At 40.4% G+C, this 23,830-nt stretch overlaps 1 protein-coding gene across 1 annotated transcript in view; it reads left to right on the forward strand.

Annotated features, from left to right (window-relative positions):
* SFMBT2 (Scm like with four mbt domains 2) overlaps positions 1-23,830 on the forward strand; it is a 2,938,510-nt gene that overhangs the window by 1,339,414 nt on the left and 1,575,266 nt on the right. The gene's annotated exons all lie outside the window — the stretch shown is intronic.

Genomic DNA, 23,830 nt, shown 5'->3' on the forward strand with positions numbered 1-23,830 from the left:
AATATATCAAGCACATAAGTAATTTGTAAATTAAAACTTGTAACACACAGACAGGTAAAAAGTATGACAAGTGGCTTTGGTTTAGTGACTCGTGGTTTGGCACTTGATCCTGTGTGATAATGTTTGCAATGCTACAGATATCATTGTCTAGAATTGTAATCTAATATTTTTAAGTGTTAAATTTTTATATGCAAAAAGGCAGAGCCTGAATAATATCTTTATACATTGTGTCTCTTTTTTGAACATGTATAACATATCATGTTCTGTAGTCCTAGCTCGGCTTCATTCTTGCATATGGGACTCAACCGATTACAAAGCTCAGTCTTTTAGTTGGCTCGTGGCAAGGTAGGTATCCCCGTAGTGCACTAGTAAGAATCCCCAGATCTCGTTTGCCGCGTCTACGAGTTCAGAAGTGCTTCTTGCTTGGCCGTGGCTAAGTTGCATATTTTTCATTATTATCATAGCTCTTATTGATATTTCTGCTTATAAGATAGCTTAGTTTACATAGTTTTAGTAATAGTTTTTCATAGGTAGATAGTAGTGTGTTTTTGCTAATTTTTTTCGTAGTTATTGCTGAGAACTTGTTGCCCGTCCTAGGCTAGTTTTTGTTCTCCGATTGGTATCCTTTCTCTGTGCTAGTTTGACTTAGTTTTCCTATTTAGCATAGGTCCGCGTTTGTGTTAGGACCTTGTTTTTCCAGTTTTCAGTAGAATAGTATATTGTGTACAGTGTCGTTTACTTTTATTGGCTAGTTTTTTGCCTGCTGTTTAAAGTTATAATTTGTGGTATTTTTCTGACTTAGCTTCTTTCTTGTTTCCCAGCAGCTAGGTCCGTTTAAGTTAGAGGACCTAGTCCTCTTTTTAACTTTTCTGGTGTTTTTTTTTTTCCTCAACAGGGCTAGGCCCGTTTAAGTTAGAGGACCTAGTCCTTGGTTGTGTTTTTATGTGTAGTTTTCTTACAGGGTGAGGCCCGTTTAAGTTAGAGGACCTTGTCCTCTCTTCTGTCTTTATAGAAGTTTTGTTTGTACTAAGCTCGTCGAAGGAGTCCAAAGATCATAAACCTTTGGGTTTTAAAAAGTGCCTTAAGTGCTCCAAAAAAATGTCAATTACTGATGGGCATAGTAGTTGCGTTTAATGCCTCGGAGCCATTCATCTACAGGAAACTTGTTCTTTCTGTCACTCCTTCAGCTCCAGAGTTCTCCAAGAAAGGAAGAACAAATTAATAGGTAGCATTCATAACATTAAAGGTAAGGGAGGAAGGCTGCTCCTCCATTATTATTAGCTGTAATTTTGTGAATGGCCTTCCAGACTATATTCATTCATAGCTCTACAATGATAACTTCTGCAGCCCCCACCCCCTGAGTAAACAACAGGACTCAAGCTGCATGATCCTTCCATTCACAGATTGGCATTCCAGCAAGCCAGGTTGCCAGTAACTCAGACAGAACCCATTTCTAAGGTGGCAGACAAAGAAGCACATGGAATGGGTAGTTTACTGATAGCACAGGTAAAATATTGGTTGGAAAATAGAACAAAGGATGCTTATAAATGAGGTGCCACAATTTATACAGAGTAGTGTCCTATATGAAAGTTGTGACACTTGAAACATAAATATTTGAAACAGACAGTTTTAATTACAGTTTGAAAGCAGTACTTTTCTCTCTCCCAAAAATGATACTTTATTTTAACAATTATTTTGCAAATACTAAACATATGTATTTTCTCTAAGTAATGACAAACGTGTGGTGAGTATATAAAGTAGTAACGGTTGCTGAGGGCATGGTGGGGCTTGTTGCCATAAAAAATGTAATTTTCACAAATATGTGTTCATAGGTTCATAGGTAGGTACTAGGCTATTGGCTTTAGGGCCTGTATAAGCCTAGCCAAAAAGGTACCCTGGCTTTCGCCACCTAAGAAAATTATTTTCCTGTACTCCTGTCGAGCAGAGCCACAAAGGTGATCTCCGGGGGGAATTTCCTATTTTCCATCCAGTCATCAAGATTTTTCTTGAAGAGTGCTAATGAGGAGCTTTGTTTGATGTAGATAGGTAGCTTGTTCCAGAGTATGGGAAGTCTCTGGGACAGGAATCTGTCCTTCCAGCATGTTTTGTTTATTGTAGTGACAACGTTAGGTCCCTAGAGCGTGTAGCTCGGAGGGATTGGGATTTCTTTAAGTGGAGCATGTCCAACAGCTCTGGGTTTGACATAGCTTTGTATGTTAGGCAGAGATCGCCTCTGAGTAGGCGATATGCGACGGAGTAAAGCTGGAGTTTTTTGAGATGGTCTGCGTATGGCATCTGTTTGAGGCCGGTAATCCTCTTTGTGAGGTATTTTTGTGGCCTTTCTAGTTGTTGTAGATGTCTTGTGAGGTGCATACCAAAAGGGGTGTTGTACTCTATAATGGGTCTAATGAGTGATGAGTAGAGGGGAACAATGACCTCTCTTTTCCTAAATGAGAAACCTTTTGTGATGAGGTGTGCCACGTAGAAGGATTTCCTGACTACTGTGGCAATGTGATTATCAAAGGAGAGATTACTGTCCACTTGTGTCCCAAGGTTTCTTATCACACTTTCAGTGTTAAATAGACTACCACCTATGTGTTAGCTCATGGGTACAGAGTTTTTACCAAAGGGGATGACATTGGACTTTTTGGCATTGAGCTTGAGGCCATGGCTCTGACACCAGGCATCTGGCTCTGTGAGGCCCTTTTGTAGGATGTCCACATCGTTAGGAGTTTCGATTTTGGCTCCTAGTTTGCAGTCATCTGCAAACGTCGTCAGCCAAAGACCTTCTGTGTTAGCCTGTACTTCAGAAAAGTAGATACCAAACAGGAGAGGACCCAGGACTGAACCCTGTGGTACTCCACTTGTCATTGGTCTGAAGTCGGATTTGGAGTCTGCTACTTTCACAGTGTGGGTTCTGTCATTGAGCCATTTGGCAACCCATCTTGTGACATAGGGATTTATACCTAGTTTAGTGAGTTTATCTATAATTCCAAAGTGGGGGATGGTGTCAAAAGCCTTGGTGAGATCTAGATAGGCTGTGTGAACCATCTTACCCTTGTCTACGGCTTTGGTGACTGCTTCAAAGAAGTCTATCAGGTTTAGGAGACATGATCTGCCTTTTACAAACCCGAACTGGGTGGGGTCCAGAGTTTGGAGATTACCAGTGTCTTTGTGTATAAGATCCATGATGGTACGTTCTATGGCCTTGCAGACCAGGCTCGTTAGGCTAATGGGGTGGTAGTTCCCGGGGTCCATGGTGGCTCTCACTTTGTGGAGTGGGATAACTGTCACTGTGCGCCATTCAGTTGGCACAAAGCCTGAGGTGAGGCTATGATTGAACATGGTGCTTAGGTGGAGTGCCAGTTCATTCTGCAGTTCATGTAGAACGCAGCCTGGGATGTTGTCAGGTCGCATGGATGCTGTGTTCTTGGCTTTGGAGAGTGTGGATTTTACCTGTGCAGCCGTGATTACAGGAATTTTGCGTTCTTCTGGTATAGAGATGGGCCCTTTAGGGGGTGAGAGGGGGGTGAAGTTAGCACTGAACCTATCTGCAAGGATGTTGGCAATATCAGTTGGTTCTGTATATTTAGTGCCATTGTGCTGTAACTCAGAGCAGATCAGAGTGTTGCCATTGAGATTCTTGACATAGTTATAGAATGCTTTGTGGTTGTCTTTAGAATCAGTGGCAATTTTGTTTTCGTAACTAGCTTTGGAGGATTTTATGAGAGATCTCAGCTTCTTACTGTGGCTGACCAGTGAGTTCCTCCAATCATGGGATTTTACTCTTTTTTGCAACAGTTTCTTTCTTCTGTTGTAGAGTTTGTTTATGGCAGGGGACCACCAGATTGGCTTCCTTTTTTTGGAGGATAGCATCTTGGTTCTGTTAGGGATAGCACGATCCATGCACTCGTGTAAGTGCTTATAAAGTGCATTTGTGTAGAATTCAGCAGTCGTACCTCTTATTGTCCATCTAAATGGGTGTTGTGAAGTTTAACACTTTTTCTTAAGAAGCATGAAGTTGGCTTTGGAGAAATTTTTTACGGTGGTTTTCCTAATGGGGGCGGGGTGTGGATGTCTAGGGTGATTAGCTTGTGGTCGGATCTGACCAACGAAGAATTGACCTTTGGTGTGGAACACCGGTTGCCCATGTTGGTAATGACCAGGTCTAGGATATTGCTGCCCCTGGTGGGGGGTGTGGATAAGTTGATCCAAGGCATTGGAATTTATGAATTCCAGAAAACATTGAGCAAAGGAGTTGGTACATGAGTAGTTTTCCCAGTTAATGGTGGGGTAATTGAAATCACCCATTGTTAAGGTGTTGGTTTGTACTCTAATATTTTCCATTGTATCAAAAAATGAGGAGTGGGAATCCTGGGGCATGGTGGGGGATCTGTAACAAGTTACAATTTGGATTGCGGTCTTGCCCAGAGTTAGTTGCACTTGGATAATCCCGGATGCATTATGCTGAGCAACTAGCCTGGAGGTGTGGATATCCGTAATGAATATGGACACGCATCCACCTTTAGTGTTTTGGTCCAGATTAGGTGGCCAAAAGGTGTGGTATGAATTATAGCCTGGTAATACAGGGTTGCTCTCTGGAGTCTTGAACCAGGTCTCTGTTACTACACAGATGTCAGTGTTCTCCATTTTAAGGAGGGCCTCGAGTGAATGCATTTTGAGGTTTAGACTTCTAGCATTTAGTAGCATTACCGTCAGATTTTGCTTGCTTGTACCTGTTAAGGTGGTAAATTTGTCATTTGAACCTTGCCTAAAAAAGGCACTGTAGGGGTGGCAAGAGCCTTAGCCAGTATCTGGAATCCCAAGGACAAGAGGTGCAGGCCATCTCTGGCAAAGCATCATGGTCTGTCGATCATGTCATCCCAGGCAGACAGATACTCGATCCCCTTAGAATGATACCAGAAGCTTAGCCAATTGTTGAAGTCAGTCATTTGTCCTTGTACTGTGGTATCATTCTGGCGTTCACGATCTTCTGATTGCAGTTTTGTGCATTCAAGGTAGAATGTTTGCTGCTGGTTGAAAGCTCAGTTCATCATTGTTTTTGGGCATTGCAGAGCCTTGAATGAAACATAACCATTTTTTACAAATGGCATGTGCACAGATGAGTATTACAGAAGAAGGGGTTTAAAGGGACTTGGCATTCTTAGAGAAATTATTTGAAGGCATTCCCTACTGGTGGTTGAGCGTGAACTGACCTGTTGATCACAGCTGGATGAGTTGCAGCTCATTGGTTGCTTTTTTCACAGGAAATCAGTGTTGGCACTGCAGTGAGTCAATGTCTTGAGATTTCTGTTTTGAGGGATTGTTCAGTTATGAAGATGGTGTATAAGTGGGCATGAGTGTGATGACCCCCCCCCCCCCCCCACACACACACACACACACACTTTTTGGGCAATTTGAAGCTTCAGTCAGTTGTATTTATATGATTTGAGCTTCAGCCAATAGCTATCTGGGGACATGAAGTAGAAGTTTATTAGGAAAATGAAAGCTTAAATTGTGTATAAGTACTGTAAAAATAATGTGCTTGGTATACAAAACTTTAAATTATAACTTAGAAGAAGGTGAAACCAAAAGCAGGGAAGAAGATCAGGTAGTCATAACAAATAATAAACAAGGTTTGCTGTGTGATGGAGTAAGAAATGATGGTAGAAAGTACTTACATATGTAGGAGTAGGACTCATTGCTCCCAAACAGCAAATGTTTGTCCTTCAGTTGGTGACCATCTTGCCATGCAGTTTAGTTATTAAGGTGTTTTCTTTGATAAGGGTATAGGCTAGATCACAGCTGTTCAGTGAATGATAGCAAAATGGCCTAGGGCCTGCATCTCCAATATACAAGCTGTGAGATGTTCACCATGAAGTGTGCTGATACAAGTTATGTTTCCAGGTGGATTCTACAAATTCTACAGGCAGACTTTTTCTTATGTTCTGTTGATACACAAACATAATTGAGAGATGCTAGCTCTCTAGTCATGTCAAATTAATTTATTCAGCCTACGTCATCACGATTGAAACCAAAGACCTGAAACCATTCCTTCCAAGTCACAGTATACTTAACTAGAGTAACAAGATGAAAATCTACTTAACGTAATCAGTTTAAGGTCAAGGTTTCTGACCCATAACTTTCAACAGTGTATATTACATCACTGTGTACAACATAGCATTATTAAGCACTCACCTAGTGAGCCCTAAGAGTTTGCCAGAGATACAAAATTTGCAGTAGTTGTGATGTAACTACTTGACTTATGCTTTACACTGACAAAGTGATGCTGCCTGTCACTTAAGTCAGTTAACCAATACTTTATTTTTTGCATTTCTTTATCTTAATTCTTCCTTTATTTCTCTTGGTATGTCACACTTAGTACTGTTTTGAGGTTAACTTGGACATTTTTAATCTCTTTAATTGAATCAGTAAGTTAGATGGACAAGTAAAATCAAGTAGAATTAATTTTTTTAACATTTTGACAGATATCCCTAGACCAAAGGGCAGTTAATGAAATTCATGTAAATTACATGAACATGTTAGGTAACCATCTGTTATATATAAAATGAGAAGACAGAACAATTTTTGTATATTTACAAGGAAATGAAATTAACGAATTAATACTGATGAGTATATATATATATATATATATATATATTTTTTTTTTATTCTATTTTTATTTTTCATTTTGTTTATTCATATGGCAGAGGTAAGTGTACTAAATTTTCCACAAGTAACCCAGCAATTAATTTATACTTCAGACAGTGCTGATTTTTCAGTTTTTTTTTTTCATGTTATGAAATTATATGCTTTTAACAACAGGAGCAGTATTGGCAAGGTAGATGCTTGTTGCTATGAGGTCAGTTTTTCAACAAAACTTATGCTGAAGCAGAAGTGGTCATTTTATTCCATACTATATAAAGTACTACCAGAAATGGTTATTCTGCAAATCATAAATAACAACAAAATGGTGTGTTGGTGCAAAAATATAACTAAGAACCAGAAAAAAACAACAAAAGGACTGTCTATTACTTCCTTTTAATAAAAATGAATAAAAACATCCACAGTTGATCATGTTGAGCGCTTTCATCAAAAAACATGACTTCATCAGAACAACCAGTCCACCACTTGCAATCCATTTAAATACTTTTCACACAGTTGCTGAAAATCAACCAGTTAATTAATTAATCAAACAAGAAAATGTTTTTAAAGTGCCGTGTTCATAAAAATTCTAAGAAAATATAATTAATTTCTCCATAATGTTGTAACAACATACATCAAAATTCTTAATATTAACCAATCCAACTATGAGAATTACACCTATATCAAAGCAGTATATTATTATGGAAATATATCTTAAAAAACAGCATATGTAATATTAAAATAGTAAATTCGTTGAAACGTCAACTTTAAACCTATGTAATTTGATTAGCTCTTTCTTTCAACACCGGGAATATGGATATATGGTCATTTAAACATGGGGGGATGTTGGCAGCCAACCTAAGTTGCCACATAAACCCAGTGTGTCTATTACAATCCTGGCTATGTCTAAAAAGGGTGTTTGTCTCTTTTTTGTTCTTAATTTCATATAAATGCTCACATATCATACATTTAAGAGCTCTTTCAGTTTTCTCTATGTAAAACTCTTTGCAGGTATTACACAATGCAATGTAAACTATCCTATTGCTTAAACAGTTCCCTTTTCTCAAATATATGACACTACCAATCCTGTTATTTAAAGTTACAGAAGGAACCTGCAATATGTACCCACATTGGGAACATTGTCCACAGGATTTAGTATTTTCCCCAGTATGGGACTGGCCCGTCTTAAACTTCTCCAGATTTAACTTTATATTATCACCTACTTTCATAGAAAAGATAGGATGTTCTTCATCTCACATTGCTGCAGTCCTTACACTTGGGTAGTCCGCTGTCCACGGTCGGCCCGAATATCAAAGTATAAGGCTGACGTCGGTCAGGGCGCAGTTAACTGACGTCAGGACGTCAGGGTACAAATGCGCATGACCGGCGTCATATCCTCAGTCTTTTTTGCCGCATGGTCCGATGCAGAAGCAGCATTGCAAGTGCCGGTTGGCGTTCTGAGATTTTTCGATTTAGAAGTTTCAGACCGAGTTCAAAGTTGGGTACCCCGTTGGGGAATATTTTAGTTTTTTCTTGCCTCAGTCATTTACCGGATGTCAGAAAAAGTTAATAATTGCGTTTCTTGTGGGAAACAGATACCGCATAGAGATTATCATACTTTGTGTATTCCTTGCTTAGGGCCTGAGCACGACGTTGTTGGCTGTCGCTCTTGTGCTAGATTTAATAAACGCACTATAAAGAGAAGGTTGGATTGTGCAAGGTTAGTCTTTGGGAAGCGGTGCAATTATAAAATGCCGTCGGATGCTCCGACGCCCGCTTCCTCAAAGAAGCGCAAGGACAAGACAGTTAAGCCTAGGCTAGAAGAACCGTCTGTACCGGCCGCCGGTTCTTTTGAGGTGTCGGTGGAGCCGGTGGCTCCACCGGGGATTTCTTTGTGTTCCCAGAGTGAGACCTTATTATTGCAAGATGTGGCCTCTCAGGAGGCAAGTCAGGCTGAGGGGGCTTCTCAGGTTACTATACTCCCCTCCCTTCCTAAGGTGGCTAGGCCCTCTCCTTCTGTTTCTAAGGCTTCTCCCAGAGGCAGGCCAGGTTTAGCTTCAGTTGGTGTTACCCCTAGCTCTTCAGGTACTATGCCCAAGAAGCATATGCTTAAAATGGCAGAAGATTTGATTACTTTGATTAGGGGTTCTATGCCCCCTCCTGCTAAGAGGCCTAGGGTGGAGCCTGAGCTGGGGGGTTTTGAGCAGGCTTCAGATGTTTCAGAGTCTTCGGCTGAAGACTTGCAGGAGTACTCTCCTTATTCTGATTCTGATGTGGATGATTCTACTCCTCCTGCTACTCCTCCTGAGGATTTTTCTTTTTCAGAAACTCTTCATTCCATGAGGGAGCATTTTAAGTGGGAGGGTCAGGACTTCTCTGATTCCAGGAAAAGGCTTAGGGAATTTCTGTTTTTACCCCAGCATAGGCCTTTGGCTATACCTCCTGTTTTGGATGTAGTGGAAGATGTTTTTACAGAGGCTTCTCTTAATCCTGATTCTTTGCCTCCTGCTCCTGTTAAGCCGGATAGGTATTACAGGGTGCCTGAAGTTCACAAGTATCTTTTAAGAGTCCTAGGGCAGACCCAGAAACTGTTAGCCAGGGGCCTAAGGGTGTTAAGGCTTCTGTTGTTAAGAATCCGGTTCCTACAGATAAGGAGGCTAGGGCCTTGGATAGATGGGGAAAGAAAGTTTATACTTCTTCCACTCTTGCTATGAGGGCTCTGAATTGCCAGTTTCACATGTTGAAATACCAAAACTATCTCCTTTCACAATTGAAGTCTAAGGTTGATGCTCTGGCAGTTGGTATTGATTGTAAAGAGTTGCAAGATTTAGTCCATGTTTCTGAACAGGTGGGTAAGCATTCTTTGCAATGTGGTTTTGATGCTGTACAGGCCTCGTCTAGGGTGGCTGCCACTGGGACTGTTCTTCGCAGGCACGCCTGGCTGAGGGATCAGAATTTGTCTGAACATGTTAAAACAAGGATTTTAGATGCTCCTTTACAATCTGACGTGTTGTTTGGTCCTCCTGTTGAGACTGTCTTAAAGAAAATGGAAGACAAGGCTAAGTCTATGCAGACTGTTAAAGATTTTTTGCAGGTCCAGCCTCCAAAGTTTAGTAGAAATTGGCCTACTAAGGGGTGGACGTATCCTTCTTATGATTCCCAGTCTAGGGGTAAATCTAGACGTGGTAAGGGCAGAGCTCAGGGCTCTTTCAGGCCTAGAACAGGGAGTTCTCCTGCACAGGCTTCGGGTGAGGGCAGGGGTCAGTCCTTTCGTAAACAGACCCAATGACCTACCTTTTCAGCTGCCAGAGCCTGCTCGTCTGGCAGCACCTTTGGGAGGCAGGTTGGCACTTTTCAAAGAAAATTGGAGTTTAATTACCCAAGACAGATGGGTGTTGGATATCATACACCACGGCTACAGGTTTTATTTCCATACCTTGCCTCCTTTCCAGGGCATGCCAGACGTTCCTCCTCAACAAAGACTAGAGGCTCACAAACAGGTTTCTCTGTTGCTCCAACTAGGGGCCATACAGCCGGTCCCTCTGCCATAAGTGGGCCTAGGATTTTATTCTCGCCTGTTCCTAGTACCAAAGAAGGGGAACACGTGGAGACCAATTTTGGATTTATCTATCCTCAACACTTATCTGGACATTCCCAAGTTCAAAATGTTGACGTTGCAGCAGCTTTTACCTCTGCTGGGCAAAGATCATTGGATGGTAACGTTGGATCTCAAGGAGGCTTACCTTCATGTTCCTATCAGACTCAGTTGCAGAAAGTATCTGCGTTTTCGAGCTGGGACTTCTCACTATCAGTTCTCTGCATTGCCCTTTGGCTTATCTACTGCCCAGAGTGTTCACGAAAGTTCTGGCTCCAGTGATAGCTTTCTTCAGACTAAAAGGAATACAGATCTATCCTTATTTGGACGACTGCCTAATTCTGGCTCAAGGAAGGGAAGAGCTTCTTCATCATTTGGAATATGTGATAGCAGTGCTAAGATGCCTAGGGTATTCTGTGAACGAAATAAAGTCCAGTCTAGTACCCTCTCAAGACATGTGCTTTCTGGGTGTGAGACTGAATACAGCAGCCCAGATGGCCTTTTTAACCCCGGACAAACAAAAGAGTCTATCCCTTTACTTCCATCAACTATCTCATCAGTCCGGGCTGACTGCAAGGACAGTCCTTCAAGCCTTAGGGTTCATGGCATCTTGTATTCTGGTGCTTCCCAATGCCAAACTGCATATGAGGAAGCTACAGTGGTATCTCAAAAATGTCTGGACACAGCACTGCCAGGATCTGGACACTGTCATTCAAATAATACCTTGCATTCAGAAGGAATTTTTGTGGTGGGCTCAGGAATGTCACCTAAACAAGGGACTCTCTGTGACCCGGCCAGAGGCAAGTCGAATTTTAACGACAGATGCCTCAGACAAAGCTTGGGGAGCTCATCTAAATGGGAAGTGGATACAAAACAAGTGGCCTGTCAGACTACAACATCTACATATCAACATGAAGGAGATGTTAGCAGTCCAGTTTGCATTAATAGCTTTCAAGGAATTCCTTCTTCCAGGACAGGTGTTGGTTCTAACAGACAACACAACTGTCATGTGGTACATCAACAAGCAAGGGGGAACGCATTCTTATCCTCTATGCAGGCAAGCAATGATTTTGTGGGAGACTGCTCTCAGTTTACAGCTCAATCTTCAGGCAAGGTTTCTGCCAGGAGCACAGAACTCCTTAGCAGATGTGTTGAGCAGGCTACTTATGGATCCCCTCGAGTGGAAATTGGATCCTCATGTATTTCAGAAATTGACAGTGTCATGGGGAACTCCAGACATAGATCTGTTCGCTTCTCCACTAAACCATCAGCTGCCAAAGTTTTGCACGAAAAGGTTTCATCCCACAGCTTGGAGAGTGGATGCTCTTTCTTTCAATTGGAGCAATCTTCATGTGTATGCCTTTCCACCTCTGCCTCTCCTCCCAAAGGTACTTCTGAAGGTCAGACAGGACAAGCCAAGGATGATTTTAATAGCTCCAGATTGGCCTCGACAGCACTGGTACCCATTACTAAGAAGTCTAGTACGGAAGCCTCCATGGCCTTTGCCTTCGATTCCACACCTGTTGTCACAGGTGGACTGCCATTTACTCAATGTCAAGCTTCACTCTCTGCACCTAACAGCCTGGCATATTCTGTTTTGAACCATAATGGGCCTCCACTTCCTCAGCAAGTTTTGAATGTTATTTTGGAAGCTAGAAGGCCTAGTACAAGGAAAGTGTACGCTGATAAATGGAAGAGATTTTTATTTTGGAGTGCAGCAAAACATTTTGATGTTTCTGAGCCTAATTTGTGTGTGGCTCTTCAATATCTTACTGAGTTACTAGACAAAGGTTTGTCTTTCTCTTCTATTAAAGTTCATGCTGCAGCAATTTCAGCTCACTATGATTGCGACCCGCCATTGTTTTCTCATCCTTTGTTCAAGCAATTTCTTAGAGGGGCAAAGAATATAAGACCCCACGAAGAGCTCCTACTCCTGCTTGGGATCTCAATTTTGTGTTGGAGAAACTCACTCTACAACCTTTTGAGCCTGCAGCTACTGCTGAGTTGAAATATTTATCATGGAAGACTGCTTTTTTATTGGCCATTACCTCTGCAAGAAGGGTTTCTGAATTACAGGCCCTTATGGCAGTTGAGCCTTTCTTGATTTTCCATAAGGATAGGGTATCATTACGTACTAATCCTTCCTTTATGCCTAAGGTGGTTTCTAGTGTGGCTTTAAACCAGACTATTCATTTGCCTACTTTTTATGCAAATCCCCAAAATAAGGGGAAAAGATTTTGCACACTTTGGATGTACACAGGCAGTTGCGTTATTATTTGGACAGAACTAAAGGGTTCAGGCAGTCTCAGCAGTTGTTTGTTTCTTTTGCTTTGAGTTCTCAGGGCAAGCCTGTGTCAAAACAAATTATTTCTAAGTGGATTGGGTTTTGCATTGCTTTCTGTTATTCCCATCATGGCAAGGAGGTTCCAGCTGGGATTAGGCCTCATTCCACTAGGGCTACTGCCACTTCCACAGCTTTTTTGAGGGGAGTGGCAACCAAGGATATTTTGGAGGCAGCTACTTGGAGTTCTGTGCATACCTTCTCTAGGCATTATCACCTGCCACTTTACTCTAAGTCCAGAGCTGGTTTTGCCACTGCGGTTTTGCAGGGCATTTTGGCAGCTCCTGCTTCCTTATAGTTAGCCATCCTCCCTTATCTCTGCTTTGGGATTCTACCCAAGTGTAAGGACTGCAGCAATGTGAGATGAAGAACATAGTACAGTTTTGTACCTACCATAAATGTAGATGTTCGAAGATCCACATTGCTGCAGTCCACTTTACCCTCCCTCCTTCCCCTCTGTACTTGGAGGTGGTTGTGTGGGTTGGGTTGTACATATTGTGTATATTGTATATATTGTACATATAGTTAGTGCAAGGGTGGTTGGTTATTTGTTTGCTGTCTTTTGGTTTTGACCTTTATTTTTAAGGTCTTCTGACATCTGGGGCAAGAAAAGACTGAGGATATGACGCCGGTCATGCGCATTTGTACCCTGACGTCCTGACGTCAGTTAAATGCGCCCTGACCGACGTCAGCCTTATACTTTGATATTCGGGCCGACCGTGGACAGCGGACTACCCAAGTGTAAGGACTGCAGCAATGTGGATCTTCGAACATCTACATTTATGGTAGGTACAAAACTGTACTTTTCTCACCAACTTTCCTGTAAATATCATTATTAACCTTAAATATACCCCAGTTTTTGTATAAGATTTGCTTAATCCGGTTAGACAGGGTCAGATGATACATGCCTGATTATAGTTTTTAATATTTCTACTAAAGGGAGAATCATGTTCTGTTTTACATCCAATAATATCAGATCCATAGCCAAGCTCATCATTCCTAGAACCAATCCTAATATTTCCACTACCCATACCTTTTCCCCCATTCATCAAAAAACTCTTTCATAATAGGTTCCAAAATATAAGGGAATAATCCTCTCTTGAAAAACATGTGCTTCAGTATATCAAGCCCTTTTATTACATCTCTCTCTCAGGTCATTCTAGCCACCCTAATTGTCTGTCCCTTCACTATACTTTTTTCTGATTTTTAGGATGGTGACTCAGGTAGTGTAGGTAGGCATTACAAAAAGTGGGCTTGCGGTACACATTAGATTTGAAACCACAATTGGTCTTAGAGATCTTCACATCCAGAAAACTAATTTCTAATCTATTGGCCTCGTGATTAAACTTCAAGAAGTTAGTAGTAGTATTTAAATACTCAATGAAAAGGGTTATATCTTCGTCTTTCCCCTTCCATAAAATAAAAATATCATCCAGGAATCTTTGATGTATAACAATGTCAACCCAAAATTTGCTATCAAACACATACTGTACTTCCCAACCCAACAAGACCAAATTAGCATATAGGGGGGCACAGGCAGCTCCCATGGCAACCCCTCTTTTTTGTTGATGGTACTCACCCTCAGAAAATATGTAGTTATCTAAAACATGCATCATAATTTCACAGACAAGTTGAAATTGCCCAGGATCTAAAATAGAGCATGCCTGTAAGATGCCTTCAAAAAAATTCCATCCCCTCAACTCTGGGAATGCATGTAAATAGATCCTGGACATGAATAGTTAGAAAAATAACCTCCTCAGACAAAAGTTCTGACTTTAACTGTCCTAAAAAATCCCAAGAGTCTTTGATGATATGTGGTATACCCTCCAAAATATTTTGGCAGGCTTTATCCACAAACACTGCCAAGTTATGTGTTTTGGATCCACATGCTGCCACAATAGGTCTAAAGGGTAGAGAACAAATACTTTTATGGATTTTGGGTATACCAAAAAAAGACAGGGATCTTATGATAGGTGTTAACAAGAAAATTATGTTTCAAATGTAATTCTTTGCTCTAATAAATATTCCTCAAGATAACTGTCTATACGCTGGTAAGCAATATTTATCTGATTTCTGGAAACCTGAAGGTAGTTCTTTTCATCAGATAACATCTCCTGCATGATGTTAATATAATCATCAGTGCTGAGCACCACAATTCCACCCCCTTTGTCTGCGACAATTATCCTAAGTGTCCTGTCACCTCTCAGTTCTTTCATTAAAGTTTTTTCTCGTGGATTCAAATTAGAGTAAAACTTCTTTTCTTCCACCCATAACTCGTATATTTCCTCTTTAACTACCTTTTCAAAGGTGTTTACCAAGGGGTGTAAAGGTGGATTGTACATGCTGTTTTTTTCTTATACTATCTTTTTTATGAAAAACTGTAGAACTATGAGAACCCTCAGGAAACATTACCTGAAAATTCAATTTTCTGGTATAAAGATGTATATCTACCATAACAATGGCTAAATCAGAAAACTTGGGTAGAGACAAACTTGAACCCCTTCGAAAAAAGAGTGAAAAATTCCTCCTTAATCTCTTTGGAAGTATGATTGTAAATGTTAAACTCACAAAAAGAGTTGACAATATGATCAATATGACTTCCATCTGCACTCAGTAAAAGTTTCTGCCCCTCCCCCGGTTGCCAAATCCTTTCCATGGAATCCCGTAAAAGTCTCTCCTTTCCGTATTCCTGTTGGCTATTCTTTTCAGGCATCTGGATACTTGAAAATCCCCCATATTGGTACCACTATTGGCTTCTGTGCCAGTATAATCCCCACCCTTGTCATCCCCTTCGTATGTGTCACCCTGTATTAAATCAATCTGGGTCGTTTCATTCTCCCTATCATCTATTCTTTTTTCTGTATAAATTTTATTAGTGGGGTATACTTCATGGAATTCATACTGTCGTATGTTTCGTTTTAATTTTCTTTTTTTCTTTTGAAATTGTATATTGCATTTGTTCTCCACTCTGTTAATTACTTTGACATACAGTCCCTCACATTGTTGGAACAACAAATCCTCCAATATACTATTATTCATCTCATCTAATTCCTTATCCAACCTTACTTTCATTTACTGAGTGTATTCGTTTGTAAATTGTACCGCAGGGTCTACGTGTTTTGAAATTTCCTTTTGGCCTACATTATGACACTAAAATTATTAATGATTTTGTGAATTTGTTTGACAAGTGGGGTTTAGAATTATTGGATAAGGTAGTTTTTCATCAGGAGCAAATGAAAGTAAGCGATAATATAAAGTTAAATCTGGAGAAGTTTAAGACGGGCCAGTCCCATATTGGGGAAAATACTAAATCCTGTGGACGATATTCCCAATTTGGGTACATATTGCAGGTTCCTTCTGTAACTTTAAATAACAGGATTGGTAGTGTCATATATTTGAGAAAAGAGAACTGTTATACCAATAAGATAGTTTACATTGCATTGCGTAATACCTGCAAAGGGTTTTACATCAGAAAAACTGAAAGAGCTCTTAAATGTAGGATATATGAGCATTTATATGAAATTAAGAACAAAAAAAGAGACGAACGCCCTTTTTAAACATAGCCAGGATTGTAATGGATACACTGGGTTTAAGTTTGGTATTGTTGACACAGTCAGCTTGGACATGAGGGGGGGAGATTGGAAAAAAATATTTATGTAAAAAGGAATTAATGTGGCAACTTAGGTTGGCTGCAAACTTTCCCCCAGGTTTAAATGACCATATATCCATATTCCCAGTGTTGAAAGAAAGGGCTAATCAAATTACATAGGTTTAAAGTTGATGTTTCAATGAATTTACTATTTTAATATTATATATGCTGTTTTTTGGATATATTTCCATAATAATATATTGATTTTATATAGGTGTAATTCTCATAGTAGGATTGGTTAGTATTAAGAATTTTTATGTATGTTGTTACAACATTATGGAGAAATTAATCATATTTTCTTAAATTTTTTATGAACATGGCACTTTAAAAACAGTTTCTTGTTTGATTAATTAATTAATTGGTTGATTTTCAGCAACTGTGTGAAAAGTATTTAAATGGATTGTAGGTGGTGGACTGGTTGTTCTGATGAAGTCATGTTTTTTGATGAATGCGCTCAACATGGTCAACTGTGGGTGTTTTTATTCATGTTTTATTTAAAGGAAGTAATCTACAGTCCTTTTAGTGCTTTTTCTGATTCTTATTCTACAAATCAGACATGAATTTTGGAGCTGTCACAGATGAGTGGTTTCTTTCTCTCTTCTTTTGCAGCTTCCATATCGATTTCACTTAGGTTTTGTGTCAGATTGTAGCAGTTGATTTACTGGTGTGTGATTCTTTTTTTTTTTTTTTTTTTGCTTGGAATACTACTACATGAATGTTTTACTTTTCACTCAGAAATGGCATCGACTTCTGCTGCAAATACCCCATTAATAAGCTGTGACATTGTGCCAGTGAATTCATATGCAAGAAGAACAGCAGAAAGTGAAAAATGCTATTGGGGAAAGCATAATAATCATTGTTCATAAGTAAGAAATTCACTTGGAATTCCAAAGATCCAGCAGTGCATATAATAATTAGAAGATGAACTGAAAATATTAAGAAGTGGTTTGCATGGTACAACAGTCTTTGAAGAAAAAAATCTTCGTAGCTTACAAAACACAAAGGAGCAGGCTCCAGCAGCCCCACAGTGATGTCATCAGTTTCTGACACTAATTGGCAAAAACAGTCTTTCAGTCTGAATATAGAGTATTATTGGCAGGTCCCCAGTTGTAACTTGCGTATTATGTGAACGAAGCTCAAGAGGTGAATCTTGGCATCCGTGTCGAGAACACATAATTAAAGGTTATGATCTGAGACCTGATCATAATTCTTTGTAGTACATGGAGCTTTATCTATTCCATGTGCTACTAGTTACAAGAAAAAATACTAAGTGTTTTGTCAGCTTTCAAAGCCATAAAACTCTTTGAATGCTGTCTGATAGCCAATGTAACTCAATCCCTTTTGTTTACACCCTTGCCGTGCCTCCCAAATGTATAGATTTTCGCAGAATGTCCAGATTTTGCCTGATATGTTTAGTCTTTTTCTAATAAAATATTTGATTTTTGGACAAATCACTGAGGATTGATATGAATAAATAATGACATACATTTGAGTTTCAGACTTTGTATCCTGTAGAAAATTCAATTGAACACACATCCTGTTCTTCTTCTTCTTCTTTCAGCTGTTCCCATTGGGGGTCGCCACAGCGGATCATCTGTTTCCATTTCTTCCTGTCTGCATCTTGCTCTGTCACACCATCCACCTGCATGTCCTCTCTCTCACCACATCCATAAACCTTATCTTAGGCCTTCCTCTTTTCTTCTTACCTGGCAGCTCCATCCTTAGCATCCTTAACACAGTATACCCAGCATCCCTTCTCAGCGCATGTCCAAATCAACACAATCTTGCCTCTCTGGCTTTGTCTCCAAACCATCCAACCTGAGCTTGACCTTCTAATTTACTGATTCTTAATCCTGTCCATCCCCGTCACATCCAATGCAAAATCTTAACATCTGTAACTCTGCTATCTCCAGGTCTGACTCCTGCCTTTTTGTCAATGCCACCATCTCCAACCCATGTAACATAGCTGGTGTCACTACCATCTTGTAGACCTTCCCTTTAACTCTTACTGGTACCCGTCTATCACAAATCACTCCTGACACTGTTCTCCACCCTGCCTGCACTGTCTTCTTCGCCTCTCTTCCACACTCATCATTACTTTAAAATCTTGACCCAAGTACTTAAACTCATCCACCTTCACCAGCTCTACTCCCTGCATCCTCACAATTCCTCTATCCTCCCTCTCATTCACACACATATATTCTGTCTTAGTCCTACTGACCTTCATTCCTCTCCTCTCTAGAGCATATATCCACCCCTGCAGTGTCTCCTCAACCTGTTCTATACTCTTACTACAGATCACAATGTCATCCACAAACATCATAGTCCACAATTGCAAATAAGAAAGGGCTCAGAGCTGTTCCTTGATGTAATCCCACCTCCACCTTGAATGCATCTGTCACTCCTACAGCAGACCTCACCACTGTCACACTACTCTCGTACACATCCTGTACCAGTCTTACATACTTCGCTGCCACTCCTGACTTCCTCATACAGTACTGTAACTCCTCTCTAGGCACCCAGTCATATGCTTTCTCTAAGTCCCCAAAGACACAATGCAACTCCTTCTGACCTTCACTATACTTCTCCATCAACACCCTATGCTGTTATGCTAGCTAAGTTCTAATTTTGTAACAGGAATTTAGGACATGTTACCAGTACGGGCAGCAGGCAGAAACAAGTCTGTTTTTTTATTCCGCCTTTCGCTGTCCTTGCTGGTCAGTACTGGCAGTCTGCCTAGCACAAGACCTGACCTTAACAAGTTAAGCAGGGAATGCTTAATATTTGTTAAGATTGGGTCTCGTGCTATAGTAGCCCTTAACTGATTTGTTTTTTTTCTGAATATCAGAGTGTAATCACCCTGCTTCATGCATTGCAAGTTATTTAATGACTAAGGGAACCAGACTCAACCAGCATATTGAACAGTTTAGGAAACCTGAACCTTGAGTTGCAGAGTTAAAGTTACTTTATTAATAGTATGCAAAACATAAGAGATCATTGTGTTAACTAGGAATTCTGTTTCCCTTTCATAACAGCACACTTTTACTGTGTGTGTACCAAGACAATATGTACTGTAAAGATAAACAAATTATAGTGCTGGCACTGTTCAGAAGGTGGTGATGCAGCCCTGCAGTAATTCTTGTTTTTGGCTAGCACTTCTTTTGCCACAAGTCTGTGTATTTACTAATAGGGTTTTGTGATACATTTTAAAAGAAATTGAAATGTTCATCAGAAAAATAATTACTTCAGGAATCTGTAATATGAGTGGGAGTTAGCTGGAGGTTGATGTCAGTCCCTTTACCTAATCTTTTTCAGTAACTAGATATTCCAAGAGATATGCAGTTGTAGTCATTATGGGCAGTTGAGCTGTAAATGAGACTGTACCTGCCCAGTTTGTTTTTGTTTTTTCTGTACCTTTTTCAAATGTGAACTGGACAGAGCTGTAGTTGGTTGAGTTCAACTTGCTGATGGTAAACTACACAATCACTGCCTTTTTTAATCCTCCTGTGGGCTTTTGACTTTGTTGATACTGTTGGACTCCTGAAATATAATAGTCCTGTTGGAATTCTATTATTCCCTTTAATTCTGCCATGAGTTTACCTGTTCCATTAATCCTGGTGTAGCCCCCATGGCTCTGTTAATTCTGCTTGTGATCCACAAAAACTGTAAAGCTTACCATGCTGCACCATTGTATATTTCATTGTGGGAACTGAAGCAGTGTTTGACAGTCTGCCCTAAAGCGAAATATTAGCAGTACATATTTTAGTCACTTTCTTACTTTGCAGCAAGTATGCATATTTAGTTTATTATTTTGCATCTGTGAATAAATGAATGACTTTTTGTTGACATATACAACCCTGAAACAGGACATTAAGGTTGAAGAATTTTATGTTTTTTGACCATTTTGTCCTGCAGTTAAAAAGTGTATGATCTGATATTGTCAATTTTCATTCCTTCCTCAATATATGGGTTCAGATCTGATTTTGGCTCTGACTCAGCCACTGTTCTACAGCTCATGGAAACCACAAACTCTCAAGCTCCTACTTTACCCATAATGCTATAGCTCCCCTCCTTCTCCAGATCTTGTTTTCCACTATAGCTCTCGAGCGTAATTTCTATTTCAAAAAAGATAAGTGTTTTTTCTTTGTTTAACTTCTTTCTAAAGTTTATACACAATTTATCCTTTATTCTTACCATTTGTTTGTCTTTTCTAATAGTTACCACTGTTGGTATTATTTTTCTTTACCACTTAGCAATATCCTTTCTACTACAATTGTTTGTAGTCTTTCTAATTTTTTTTGTATTGTTGAAAAAAAAAAAAAAAAAAAAAAAGTATTTTCCTGTCCTTTAGTGTATAATTTTTGTTGATGTTTCTAGTTGCTGTATTATTGCTAGAGGGGTCATGGCAGATAAACCTTCAGGTTTCAAGAAGTGTGGTGTGGTAAATGTGGGCACAAGATTCCCCTATCTGACACCCTTGCATTGTGTGTATATTGCTTAGGACCTGAGCATTTACAGACTGACTGTTCTTTATGTAAATCATTTAATCCGAGAGCATTTGTGGACCAGAAAAACAAATTGATTCTTAAAGACCTCATTCCATTGGCCTTGTCAGAATCTCTTTCTGGATTTCAACCCTCCATGTCAGACAGAAAGGCGGCAAGAAAAAGATATTTTGGCCAGGCTGGTTCTTCGCACTGTTCTTTGGATCAGAGCTCGGAACCGAGAATAATGAGTAAAAAAATCTTTGGATCCTGTACTCCACAAGCCATCAGATCTTACTACTTAAGACACCAGGTCCATTTCTTCGGACCCTACTCCATCAGAGCTGAAACCATTTCCCAGGACCAGATATTCATCGTCTCTGGATCCAGTCCCATCTCGGCTTCCTTTGGCATTTCTAGAAATACTTTGTTCTCCTTCCATTGCCTTTTCTCATTCCTCCAGAAGTCTCACAGAAGTGGACGTGGATAGAATGATGAGGAAGTTTTTTTTCGACACAAACTCAGATGAGAGTTCTCCTAGCCTCTACCCCATCGGGTCTGGAGGCCTTGACTAGTATGACCCCACCTCATTTTGCTCCTACTCTGATCCATCCTGTGGTTTCGGAGCCCTCAGATCCAAGTATCTGGATGCTGTCTGCTTCTGATCCAAAGCTACCCTTATCTTCTGATCTGAAGATTTATCTGAGCGTGTTGGAGTTGGTGGGCTCTCAGAAGGGTTAGTGTTGACTCCAAAGTTATCGGAGCCATGTCTCCCCCTCGGAGCCTCGGCATTCAATAGCTTGACTCCGACTCCTGCCTCAGGGGCTGTGTCTTCAGGTTGGAGAGAACTGTCGGTCTGGAAGCTTGCCTTCTTGGCTCTGGTGGTTTCTTTCTCCCCAGAGCATTCTGCCTTTGAGGCGATAGAGTTTTCTCGTCTAGAGATCAGGTGGCTCCTCCCCCCTTAGTTTTCCCTTTTGGTTCTCAGATGTCTTTATATCATGAGCCTCAGCATTCTTTTCCATAGGCAACCAAAACTGTCACGGACAATGTGAGTCAACCAGACAATTTTATTAGCAGCATCCAGAACAAAAAACACACGTTAACCCAGGTTTTGTCCTCGTGATAAAGACTTCTTCTGAAGATATTACAGACTGATGTCTGCAGTAATTGTACTATTTCCACTAGCACAATACCATATGAGAATTCTCCAGTGGACATTAGCAACCCAGTGTGGTCCATTTTACATCAACCTATGTCCACCAAAATCAGCATAACTCAGGCCTGCACATAGTACCTTTGGTGGTGGATTCACTCAGATCAAATATTGCAGTGTTGTCCGTTCATCCTCCCTCAGCCCAAGGCCATAGTGATCACGGACGTTTCCCAGATTGGGTGGGAGGTTATTTTTTGGGGAAGACTGTTCAAGGTACGTGGTCCCCCAAAGAGGCCAACTTGCATTTTAATGTGCTGGAAATAAGAGCAGTATTCCTAGTATTGCAGGCGTTCCAAGTCTATCTCCCTTCCAGGAAGATTGTGATTCAAATGACAATATGTCTGTAGAGTGGTACATCAACAAACAAGGAGGAACCAGATCCTACCCCTTGTGTCGGGAGTCCCTGAGAGTGTGGCAGTGAGCGATATCTTAAAATCGATTTCTGACAGCAATGTATGTACCAGGGCAATCCAATGTGATAGCAGGCAAGTTGAGCAGGTCCATATTATTACCTTACGATGGCCTCTCAACACAGAAGTGGTGGAAATGATATTCTGCCAATGGGGCCAGCCATGCTGTGACCTGTTTGCTTCCCCCTGAGGAACAAATGCAGCAGGTTCTTTGCCCTAATTCCCCCCGCTAGGGAGTCAACCAGAGATGCTTTCCTTCACAATTGGCCCCCCAGGTCTCCTCTATACTTACCCTCCAACTCCCTTAATCCCCAATTTTCTGCAGAAAGCATCTTGTTTGAAGAGCAGAGTCATCCTCAGTGCCCCTTATTGGCCTCAATTGATCTGGTTTCCCTTCCTTATGCCTCACCTGGTTTATCAAGCTTGGATTCTGGATCCAATTCCAGATCTCCTGTCTCATCCGACGTATTTGACTCACCTAGATATCTTGGCCTCCAATTAACCGCATAGTATCTCCAATTCCAGTGATGACCAGACAGCCTAAGCTGTCTTCTCCTCTGCGCCACATTCTTTAATCTTCTCATAACGCCTGTTACAGGAGAATCTACAAGAGCAAATGGAAAAGATTTGTCCTTTGGACACATCAGCATGACACGGACATTTTTTCAGTACCTATATAATAAGATTATTGGCTTCCATTTTCAATAACAGGGCTAGTCCATCTACAATTAATGTCCAGCTAGACGCAATATCCAATTTTCACATCGGAATAAATAATTCTACTTTATCATCTTCACATCTTTGTAAAGCCTTTATAAAAGGAGCATTTTTACTAAAGCTCTCTTTCAAGGACCCTACTCCACCTTGGGATCTTACTGTAATGTTGCAGGCCCTAACCCAGAGTCCTTTTGAACCTGTAGCAATATGTGAACTAAAATATTTGACTTGGAAGACTATTTTTTTCTTATAGCCGTAACGTCGGCTAGAAGGGTGCCCGAATCACAAGCTGTATCTGCTCAGCCTCCTTACTTGATCTTTCACAAGGATAGGGTATCTTTAAGAACCATCCCTTCCTTCCTTCCTAAGGTAATGTCAGGATCTAACATTAACCAAACCATTAATCTCAATGTATTCTTCCAAATGTCTCTAGCAAAGGCAAATACATGTTGCATTTATTGGACGTTCACAGACAATTACATTTATATATGCACAGAACTGAAAAAATTAGGAAATCTGATCAATTGTTTGTGTCCTTTTCTGAAATCAAATTGGGTTGTCCAGTTTCAAAGATAACTTAATCAAAATAAGTGACTGACTGTAATTCATTTGTATATAACAAGGTCAAAACCCTTAAAGACTGAGTCAACAAGATCTATGGCAACCTCATCAGCTTTTCTAGGCATAACTTCTGTGGATAATATTTGTTCAGCTGCAACTTGTGCTAACTCTCGTACCTTTAGCACTCATTACAATCTGGATTCAGGTAGCTGGGG

Source organism: Protopterus annectens, chromosome 11.part0 (genome assembly GCF_019279795.1).
Source record: "Protopterus annectens isolate FY-2018-M chromosome 11.part0, PAN1.0, whole genome shotgun sequence".
NCBI classification, from domain to species: domain Eukaryota; kingdom Metazoa; phylum Chordata; order Ceratodontiformes; family Protopteridae; genus Protopterus; species Protopterus annectens.